General features: G+C 45.9%; 1 long non-coding RNA gene across 1 annotated transcript; it reads left to right on the top strand.

The window, feature by feature from the left end:
* Nucleotides 1–347: 347 nt before the first annotated feature.
* On the top strand, nt 348–11,616 carry LOC144141488 (uncharacterized). Its single transcript, XR_013316617.1, has 3 exons — nt 348–657; nt 1,357–1,476; nt 8,370–11,616. It is a non-coding gene; the product is annotated as an uncharacterized LOC144141488 (long non-coding RNA).
* Nucleotides 11,617–11,632: the final 16 nt, after the last annotated feature.

Here is an 11,632-nt window from a genome sequence, read left to right as displayed (position 1 = left end):
ACTCACCGCGGATAGTCCGCGGGTAGTCCGAGGATTCCCCGAAGCCATAGGGATACATGGGAAAATCGAATGCCGGACTGCTTCTCGGGGACTATGCTCGGGGAGTCCGCGGTGAGTCCGAGACTGTAAATCGAAGAGCCCCACTACTGCTTTCGAGCGGGTTTAGACTTGGCTATGTTTTTTTTATTTAAGACCTCTGCAACACGGGATTGGTCTGTTTACAATGAGACTGCGCCTTTTTCTAGCATCAAGTACGAGAACTCACGATTGCTCACAAAAGGCATGGTTGCGTACGAGGCGAAACAAAATCCTCCCTGTTCTGTGGCGAAACACGTCGTGACCTGCCCTTCAGGAGAGGAATTAACCAACCTTCTGGGCGGGTGAGGAGCATCGCTAGGCGGATGTGACGTCACGTTTGCTCGCAGCGTTCCCGCGCGGTATGTTTACATTTTTCCGAGTGCTGCCTACACGGCGTACGTGCCGTAGCGATTCAAGTAGTCGCGTTCGACTTATGCGGTCGACGCAAGAATTCATAAACTGGCGATGGTTGTCGCCCTGTCAGTCGTCGTTCAACAGCTCCAGCGTCTTCTGGCACTACAGCTTTGCAGTTATCTGTGGGCGTTCAACTGGTTCAACTGTCCACCATCGGCCGACCAGGTGAGTGTTTTTTGGCGGGTTTGCAATCAGTTCGCATATCTCATACTGCAAAGCTTGCTTTCTGCTCGCGGCAGTTATATTAGCGACGTTTACGAAATTCTTAACGGCGCGTTCTCCCCGTCTTGCATTATTGTCGCTGTTTATGCTGCTCGTTCGCGTCTGTCGGCGATCGCGAGCTGTTGACGGTTTGTTCGCGGAAACTCGCTCGCATTGCAAACCCGTCTCGCCCATGACGTTTCATTGTCTCTTTAATGTGGCGTCATTAACATCACTTGTTTTCCTCGTGCCTTGTGCTAACCGATCTTAATATTGTAACGAAAATGAACTTGCAGTACGATCTGTTGGTGAAGTTAGGAGCGTGACAGGTCCCTGTTGGCAAGGTTTTCGTGTGTGCGTGTGGTTCGTGAGGGCGTTAACACGCTACTTTAGCCTGTTGCACTCGTTGCTGCATTCAGCACTTTTGCTGTCAGGAGTGCCTGCCAAGGAATGCTTACGTCGTTATGTGTTTTCATCTCATCAATCGGCGTTCAATAACCGATGGAAATTCAGCGGGAACGACCCGGATAACGCAGGGCGGGCAAGAGCACTGCTTGTGTGGTCTTCGCTTTCGTTTGCCCTTCTTTTAGTCATCCTAGATTGTTTATTTACTGCTGCCTCAACGGTGCTTCATTCCTCATGTTCCATTTATTTCTCTTGCAGCATCTCCTGACTGCAGTCACGGTGCCCCTAGCCTGCCTGCAGCACTCATCCTGCCATTCTAGTTCAGGCCACTTGTCACAACCAAACGGGTTCCCGACTTTTCCTGGCTTCGATTTGATGGTATACTTTAGATCCACCAGTGCGTTCTCACTCCGTGTACATTTCAAGCGAGGGTTTACAGTAACACGGTAGTTGATAGCCATGAAGACAGCAGCGTGTGTACTAAAAATCAAGTTTAGTTATTTATGCCGATGTCAAAAAACCAACCTGGGGCGGTATTCTCGTAACTGTCCCTTTCGAAAACGTCCCTTTTGCGTCCCTTTCATCATGACGTACTTCCGGTTAAGCAGTGGGCCTTTTATTCAAATAGCGTAACTGTTCTTGCAAACACATTTTAAAGAAGTGAAACCGTATCAGAGTATCTTTTATGCGTTTATTGTTCCGTGAGCGAACTGCGACGAAAAATCGTCTGCTCCAAATCGTCTGCTCCGAGTAGCCACGGCTCATAGCTCCGCCGTGCTTGCATGGCGTCACATCCGGGTGTTCGCTTTTAGCCAATCAGGGCTCGCTCAAAAGGGACACTTTTGAAAGGGACACAAAAGGGACAAAACACGGGAATACCGCCCCTGGTCTATGCATCCATTCCAGCCTGACATTTTCAAATACAAGTCTTTCAGTAGCTAGTGAAACAATGAAGAGGTAGGGATAGCTCATGCACTGCTTAATTACTACCTTCATTTTTTTACTGTTGAAAATTTATGGATGATGCTATATGTACCACCTAGTGAAGTCCCACCAGAAATTGTTATATGCACTACCGATATAGCACAATCTATGAGGTGGGCTGGCGTGACCTTCGTGCAAACAGCACCGTACGTGGTTTCCGTCACGACAAAGTTTGCACTGTAGTCTTGGGCGTTTAATGGGTTATGGCTGACCGCAGGGCCGTTTACAGTGCTTTCCAGCTTCCAGTGGAGGCAGGAACATAAATTACGTCGTCGGCCAGGGCACAGTACATGGTGTTAGTCAACACCATAGATATACCGTGCCTCGGATGGCCGCGTCATATATATATATTTTTTTTTTAATTTTACTTTTGAGTTTTGTGTAAGCAAGGATGTATCTAGTGCCCCTATGCTGTCTATCCTTGGTTTTTGTAAACACTAATATCGCACGGTAGCTTTATTCATCGTACTGAGATTTCTCAGGTGCCAGATTGCTCAGATCTCACATGGTTTCCTATGGCTGCAGGGATGTACAATGTCTTGGGTTCGATTCTTGGCTGCCGGGGCTGCATTGAATTTATAAAGCCAAAAAAAATAACCTTCTGTACACAATGTCTTGGTTTACGCTAAAGATCCTTGAGTGAGAGGTCTACCACACTGCCCTGTGCCTCATAGTGCGAAGTGACCTCAGTTTACTCGATTATGATGCAATTACTTAATGCCTTCTCATGTAAACTCTTGAGTGCAAACGGGAGAAGATGCACCTACCTCGCCTTGAGCTGTTAGACTAAGTTGCCTTTTTCGCACGACATCTAAGCTGTGTGAGAAAGCCATACAGGGCTAAGAATGTTGTAAGAAATGCCTCTTACGTGAGGCAGCTCATACATAATGTTTAAAAAAAGCGTGTCACATTATTTTGCCGTAAGCTCTTTAAACGTTTTACACCCCTCCTACCGCCCTGCTTTTATTGTTAATAAAGGCACTTTGCATATGTAGACACAGGAAAATGAAGCAGAAAGACATATAGATATTTTTTTCAGCTGCACAGTGTCGCAGGCTATGCACCTGACGCATAGCTGTTTGTTCATCACGGTTTGCACTGTGCTTTGAAACAGTTTGTTATGAAGGTCCAAAGATTCACTTGGCTATTTCATGTCAGGAATGATACAAAGGGATCATCTGTGGAAGCAATGCCCATCTTATTCTTGTCCTTTTGTAATTTATGAGAGCTGCTGCAGCCAAGCATTCTATGGTATATTTATGAACTAGAAAATACATGGAAAAGGCAGTCTCTAAGCTGGAGGGAAACTATCGAGTAGCATATGCATTTAGTTTAAATAGTGGCGTGTTGCCCAACTGCTGGGCAACCGCATTAAGTTTATGCCGTGCTTGTGATTTGCTCAAGTATGTGAACTAGCCTTAGGCATTTACGTGTTGATAAAAGAATTCCGTGCTATCTTCATTCATTCACTGCAACTCGTTTGTGCTCATGGGGAGCATTCGGAATATGACCCTTAGCATGATAAAAATCAGAATACGCTTTACTCAGTTGGACTCAAGATATACCTGATCAGGACACGTCTACTCCTGAATGCTTAGATACCTGATCACATAAAAATTGGCCAACTTAACAAGCTGCAGGAAAAGAAGCAGCCCCATTCCTTCACCATAAAATAAAAAGAAGACAAGAAGAAACTATTTTACATTTGCAAAAGGTCCAGGCGAGGCTGTTGTTTCTTACGCTTTCAAGAATACATTAATACTGTTGTTGTTTTACAATATAAAGTGAATTTTCCTTACACTACTTAATCGACTTCAGTTGTTTTCCTTTCTGGGTGACCTATGAGACCAAAGGTGCAATGTAATTAACAGTATGGTCATGTTGGTTGTAAACATGATAGAAAAGGAGCACAAAAATATGCATGGCAAAACTCAGGACTTTTGTTGTGTTGTTTTTCATTTATAGTTAATTTTGTTTTGTCCTATGGCACAATGCAATTCTCGAAACCAGGTTTCCTCAGAAACCTATTGAGCACAATTTTTCATACTAGGCTACATTACATGCAATGGCTGCACAGCACTTTCTGCCTGAATATAAATGTGGCTAAAAAATGTCTTAGTTATTTTGAAGCAGGCAGTTTTCATTGCCAGTCAGACAAAATGGGGCCAGATGCCATCTGTGCAAAACCGCATGTGACCGCACCATGGGAGGAGGAGGACAAACATTTTATTGAGCCTTTAAAGGCCCCTTAGGGGACGTGGTGACCGGCGTACCGGTGTCCGCAGCAGCCCTCGCCGTCACCACCCGCTGGGTAGACAGGTCGAAGCTGCCCAGTGCCTCAGCCCAGTGCCCACCATCTGCTAAGAGAGGATAGGGGTTGTGGGGACAGTTCCAAAGAAGATGGTCCAGTGTTTCCACTGCTCCACAGGCCGTGCAGTTGGTGGAGGGGTAGACGGAAGGATAAATACGGTGCAGGTGGTAGCGACATGGGAGGGTATGGGTTTGCACCAGTCGCCGTAGCCGTTCTTCCCTGTTGGATAAATCCGGGTGTGCGGGGGGGAGCTGGCGGCGTGAGAGGCGGTAATGTGCCGTAATGTCTTGGAAGGTCAAGAGACTGTCAGGGCTCCGTGAAAGGGTTCGAGGCTAGGGCCTGCTTGAACGGTATGCTCTCGAGCGGCCCTATGTGCTGCCTCATTTCCCCCCATGCCCATGTGGGCCGGAGTCCAGATCAGCTTTATTTGTATGGTAGGAGGATTTTTGAGGAGAATTTTGAGCGCCAGGGGCGAGATCATGCCTCTGGCGTAATTTCGAATGGCCGTTTTCGAATCCGAGATGATAGTGATAGGGGGCAGCCTATGTGTAAGGGCTAGCGCGATAGGTGACCGGTAAAAAGTGCAAAGGCTCATGGGTACGTTGTCTGCTCCAGCCACTTTCGGTTCGAGATCTCGCCTGGCCTCCCGTACGCCGGCGGCTTTCACGCGCGTGTGTGCGTGTTGTTTATTTGTCACAGAGTGCTAACCTTTCAGAGAAGCCCCTAGTAGAATTCATTGTTGTTACGCATTGAATGTGCGATGCATGAGCGGTTTTTTTTTTCAGTGGAAACAGATAAACAACAAGCACAAGCGCGCGTGAAAGCCGTCAGCATATGGGAGGCCAGGAGAGCTCTCGAACCGGAAGTAACAGAACTCCGCGGGAGCTGACAATGCACCCATGAGCATTTGCACTTTTTACCGATCATCTATTGCCGCCTCTTCCGCCTCAGCGGTCAGTTGGTGCGGTCTGTTAGGGATTTAAGAGGAGGAGTGTTGGGATGGTTGATTACTACTGCGACAGCGTATGCATCCTGCCATCGATAGCAAGCTGCGTCCACGTAAACCGTAGTGGGGTGGACGGGGTATTTCTCTGTAAGTGCTTGTGCTCGTAGTTCCCTAGGCTGCTTGTTGAAAACAGGGTGATATTGCGCGGTAAAGGGTGGATAGTGAGGGAGCCATGAATGTCGGCTGGTACCGGGAGCCTGTCATCACAGAGGATAGGGGCTTTAAGGTTAAGAGTAACAAGGAGAGTGTGACCGGTGGGGGTGGATGAGAGCCTATTTAGCTGACCGATAAGGTGGGCTTCAATGAGTTCCTCCGCAGTATTGTAAATGCCGAGTTTCTCGAGTCTGGCAGTGGTAGTGCTCTGAGGGATTTGTAGCGCCGTTTTTTAGGTCTTTCGAATGAGGCAGTTGACTTTAGAGAGTTCGGTACGCGAGGGCAAGAGATACGGGAGGGAGTAAGTGAGAAGGCAGAGCCCAAATGCCTGTATCAGCCGGATACGCTCCGTTTCTTTGAGCCCCTTGTTGCGGGCAGCAATCCTGCGGATGAGGGCGATCGTCTGATTCACCTGAGAATTCAGCTGTGCTAGGTACTTAATGTTTGCGAAATTGCGCTGTATGCAGAGCCCAAGTATTTTCAGGACTTCCACTTGGCGAACATCCCTACCATCAATGCGGACCTCAATGGTGGGTGTCTGGGCCGGGTTGCCGGTTGATTTGGTGGGGTGGATTAAAAGCTCAGATTTTTCAGGTGAGCATCTAAGCCCAACTTGCGCGGCGGCGGTAACTAAGTCAGCTCCCTGTTAGAGAACCTCCTCGATTTGAAAGTCGCTGCCTCTGGTGGTCCACAGCGTAATATTATCGGCGTATATGCTGTGGAGTAAGTGAGGGATCGCGGCGAGCTTACTGGGAAGGTGGATTAGGGCAATGTTAAATAGGAGTGGGGATAATATTGCACCTTGAGGCGTGCCAATGGTTGGGAAATGGATAGTGTCGGATTGTAGGTCACCGAGCTGAATAACAGCCGTGCGGTTCGAAAGGAAGTTACGGATATAGTTGTATGTGCGGCGACACGGAGTGAAAGTGGCAACGTTACACAAAATAGCCTGGTGTGATACGCGATCAAAGCTTTCTAAAGATCAAGTGCCAAAATGGCTCAATTATCTACCTTTGAAGGGGCAGCGATAATTCCGTGTTTTAATTGCAGGAGTACATCTTCGGTTTCCGCACCATGGGAAGTGTTGTCCAGTTTTTTGCAAATCGCTTGTTAGCCCTACGGGAACCGCAGCACGTGTAGTGACTGCCATAATCTTTGTCTCAGCCTTATAAATTGACGTGAACCTTTTTCCTCCTTACTTAAAACAGATTTCCTTTTTTGTTGTTTGATCCTGTTTACAGCAAGCCCTTTTTTGTAGAGAAAAGGAACTGCCACCTGAAGAAAACCACCTCTGCTTCAAAAATGCACTGATCAAGATTAGTATCATACTACAATGAGAACATATAAATGTTAAAATGTAAAAAATTAGCCATATACACAAATAACTAATGAAGTGTGCCGCTGCACAAATTGGTTTTCAATACATAAACAAAGGAGTGCTTCAAAGAGAAAGGACAAGACAAAGGGCAGGGGTGTTTTCTGGTCTGCTTCACTACAACCTAAAATGATGCTTTGGCTCTCGGTAAGATTAAGTGCACTATTTATATGGTACTAGGAAGTGTCCAAGCAGCATTTCTGACTCGCCCCGTCTTTCTACGAGCATTACTGACAGTTTCTCTCTTGTGGATCGAAGAAAGGAGTGAAATGCGCTGAAAGCATCAAATCTGCATTCGCACCGTTCAGTTGCATGGCCTGGCTCATTAACAAGGAACCACACGACAAATAGACGTGCTCACACGTCAGCTCAGAGTTGCGTATCGAGAAATTCTGGGCGAGCTAGAGAAGCTTGCCAGGTCTTGCACTTAAACATCAGTAAAGCATGCATTATGCGACAAACCAACGGCGACAGAAATAGCTACCTTCATACTGGGCAAGTGTTCGAACCACTGTGGCGTGTTAACGCCGCGATCAGAAAGTTGCCACGCCAGTTTGACAGCCCTGGCGCGAATCGTGTGTGTCAGTCCGGCCCACAATTGAAGACTTCCGCGTTATTACTGTGATTTGTGGCAGCCAGATTGGTGGGATCGACCCATGGATGATCGGTCAGAAGCAGTGACAAGCAGCCATTTTGACCCTCTGAACGCTTGAAAGTACGTGTAAACATATAAAAAAGTGTTGCTGACTGCAGCTAGATAATGCTATATCGGTGGTGGGTATAGCACTTCATAGGTTGTATTCACTGGTGTGGCCCACAAGTGGGCGACCCTGTGTGTGCGCCGCCATGTATGTGCCGCAGCGTCTGTGATACGTCGGACTCCATGAGATTGCGGTAATGGACCTTTTTCTATGAGCAATCTGCACATGCGCGGGCTGGTAATCCGCCATTCTGGACAGTCGTCTCGGGCAAAACAAACAAAAGGGTGCCCCCTCCACTTGTTGCTGGGGTAGCAGCTATGCTTTCTAGTGATGCACGTTTTTATTTCTTCTTTTTCGACAGCATGTGGTGAGTTGTGCGTGCACACAAAGGATTTCAAAGGAAAGGGGTGAAGACTTGAGGTTGACCACGGTACGAGCACATGGCTACCAGCAAGGGGGTGAGCGGTGCAAGCATGGCACAACTCGGGAGATGGCATCACGTGCACTGGCTTCATTTAATATAAATATAGAATATAACTATAAATTGGCGTGTCACTGTTGGCGTATCAGCTGAATCACTGTTCCAGAGAAGGCTGGAACAACTGCGCTATTGGCTCCGCTTTTTCCCAGGCTTGGGTTGCGACATCAGTGTCCTGACAGCACCACACCTAGCTTGCTCTTTGCTCCGCCTCCTTTCCATCTTGAGGTTCGTGCTTAAATACTCTCATCATGTCTTTGCAGCACCTGCTGACTGTCTAGCCTGTGCCTGCTGGTGAAGAGAAGTTTGCTGTGAGACGAGGGTCTTGACGAGCACGTAACTCCTGTTGTTAAAGTGAAGCTTTCAGGACCTCACTGATTGCATTCAATGTGGCTACATAATGCACTGCAGGAAAGCTAACTTTACACAGTGATTTTCACAAAGCGATGAGGATGATAAGCAAAAGCACATGCACCTCAAGAAAAAACGCTTTCCATGGTCATAATGGAACCAGTGTCCCTTGCATTATGAAACCATTGTCTGTCAGACTGCGCCCTTCTGATACGGTCGAAGCAGTTTAGATTTTGGACTTTGACTCAAGTTGCAAGATGGAGAGAGAGAGAGAATAAACTTTAATTAAATGCGCAAAATGCTTCAGAGAGGTGTCCTCATTCCAGGGTGCCTTGAGCTCAAGCCGCGTTGACAGTCCTTTTGATCAGGCGCAGCTGACCTTCGAGGCCGGAGCTGGCCAGAAAACTTCGAGTTAGAAAGAAACATCAGTTTTTGATCAAAAACTTTATTTTTACAGTTATGATGATAAGAATCGGGGGATGCATGTGGTTTTTCATTGAAACTGTAGATATGAAATTTGTTTCTGTGTAATACGACTCTATTCACATTTATTTGGATTTTTATGTTTGATTTTACGACAGCCTTTATAAAAAAACTGCTGGAGGGCCGCAGCTGAATAAAGTACCAGTTAACTGTGCACAAGTCAAGGAGTGCAATAATACTAGCATTATCATTCTATCTGGTCTGTAGCAGAAGTTACAGCCATGTGAAGTTTGGGCCTAGAAAATGGGAACCAGGAAAACTGGTGTTGCCGTCCAGGCCCAAACTTCAAACAGCTGTCACTTCTGCTACAGACCATATATAATGATAATGTTAGTCTTATGGCAGTCAGTCCTTGATTTGTGCACAGTTCACCGGTACCTTGTTCAGCTGCATCCCTCGAGCAGTTTTTTTACAAAGGCTGTCAAAAAATCAAACATAAAAGCCAAATAAAGTTTAATGTAGTTGTTTTACACAGAAACCAACTTCATATCTACAATTTCAATGAAAAACCACATGCATCACCCAATTTTTATCGTCCTAACTGTAAAAACCATGTTTTCTTTTTTTTTAAGACCAGGTGCCTACTTAGAAAAAAAGAATTTGAGTTTTTTGGTAGACAGCCCGGTAAAAGACCTCCCAAAAGCAAAGATTGTGGTGTGTTTCCACCATACTACTCTAGGGTGCTGGTGGCAACTGCCCTGGATGAACTGCTTTTAAACTTTATTTCAGGAAATGAGTGAAGATCAATCCCCTTTTACGGTGGGGTGCTACATGAATGGTTCATTTTTAGCCACTAGATTCAAATGTCATGTCTTCATCCTCTCTCTAAGGGGTTTTGGCACCTCCCCTTAAGGGTGATTGACCTTGACTTGTGACAGCCACGCAGCAATTTTTTCATTTGTAACATCATGTCAATTCGCAGTCCCACTTCGTTTATTTCCTCCTACTGTGTACTGTGGAGTACAGACTACTGGGTGGTAGTAGTGTCGCCAGCAAGCAGTCCTCTAGCTCCCACGTTGCTGTTCATCTATACCATCCAGCCACACGCCTGGTTGATAAGAAAGTACAGTGGCTACTAAGACTCCCAACCCTTAATTTTGTCCATTTGCCGTATTCTTCGTCTCTGTTCAGCTGCGTGGGAAGGTTCAGCCGCAGCTGCTGTGCTCTTCTATTGCTCAGTCTCCTATCCAGAGAGTTCCTCTCCACAGTTATGTGCAAATCTGTGGTTGTCAGTTTCATCATTGCTCTTTGTTACTTGTTCTGTCATGTGTTCATTAGTTGCTGTAATTAATTGCAAGGAAAAAAAACGTGCACGCTTTTGTCTTACGACAATAATGGCTTTTTTTTTTAACGTTTCTTGAACTGTTAAAAAAAAACACCCGGGGGCCTCTTGCTAGTGCATCAGACCCCCTTAGAAGTAGCGATTAGTTAAAGTTCACGACGGGTATGGGTGGGAAATAGCAAGGGAAAAATAGTGGGTCGGTATATGAAATGCAGGAGTGTGTCCCACACTGCCTCCGCTAAATTAGGTGGGTAGGAGGGACGCAAGAGATCATTTAAGGAATTTGGTTGTAAGTTAGTGGGAAGGGTGTCTAGGAGAAATTGTCTTTCAGTTTAACTCAGTTTTCTCGCGAGGGATTTCTTGCTAGATTGTCATCTGAGCTTGGACGTTGCCTGTTTCAGCTATCACTTACTTGCATGCTGTTTGGACTTTTGATTGCAGTGGCTTTGAAACTTCGCCGCTTGATTTTGCTCGACGAAAGCTTCGCGTTCAAACTGTCGTCGTCATTAGAATGTGAGGTGCACCATTTTTGTCTAATTTTGCATCTCGATGCACCGCTATCCAGATTCAAACTACTTCGACCATGTTGCAATGGTGTCACGGAATAGATGTTGGTTTCACACCGCGAGGGTCCTGATTTGTTTCTGACTGCAGGAAGCGTTTTTTTTTTTTCTGCACTTCTTTACCCACGATCATTATCATTGTCAGAGAAAGTTGGCTTTTCTGTAATGCCTTTTTGGCATGGCATATTCCACTGGTGAGACATAGAAAGTTTTGCTTTAAAATCAGGGTCTTCAAGCACTTTTGGTCCAGTGAGTAGCAATCTGCACGTATTTGTAACCATACAATACTGCGTTAGCACCCTTCGATCCTTCCTGTCTTGTGCCAGCAGTCTCGTCATCCAACACATGAAAGTGCCCTCGACTTTTGCCCGCACTTTTCACTTATGCCTGACCCAATAACTTTTGTTGATTTCCAGTGTTGCGCATGTCAAATTTTCATTCAGGGTCACCTTGGGGCAGATAAGCGCCTGCTTGTATTTTTATCAAGTGGTTTTAGCCACGGCGCATACTTCGCACTCTTGTGTGAGCAGCATTATGGTGCCTTGTTGCTTGTCCAGCAAGTGATGTGATGCCATGTCAATAAACATTCTTCAGTGTTTGTGATGACTTTGGTGTTTTCTTGGCTTCACTTTCATATAGTGAGAGTTGCTATCCATCAAGAAGCATACACTTACAAATGCTAGGTATTCTTATTTTTTTTCTTAGGAAGACATTTACAAAGTTTCGTTGGCAACACAGCATAACATCAAAACAAATAAAACCAACTAAAATGGCAAATGTGGCATATTTTTAAAATTAATAAACTGGAAAAACAACACAGCACGAGAGAGAGAGCACGAAAAGTGAC

Source organism: Haemaphysalis longicornis, unplaced genomic scaffold (genome assembly GCF_048455015.1).
Source record: "Haemaphysalis longicornis isolate Haplotype H1 unplaced genomic scaffold, Haemaphysalis longicornis Haplotype H1 scaffold_1, whole genome shotgun sequence".
Taxonomy (NCBI): domain Eukaryota; kingdom Metazoa; phylum Arthropoda; class Arachnida; order Ixodida; family Ixodidae; genus Haemaphysalis; species Haemaphysalis longicornis.
Note: the sequence above shows the minus strand (reverse complement) of the source record. Positions and strands in the feature narration are given on the sequence as shown.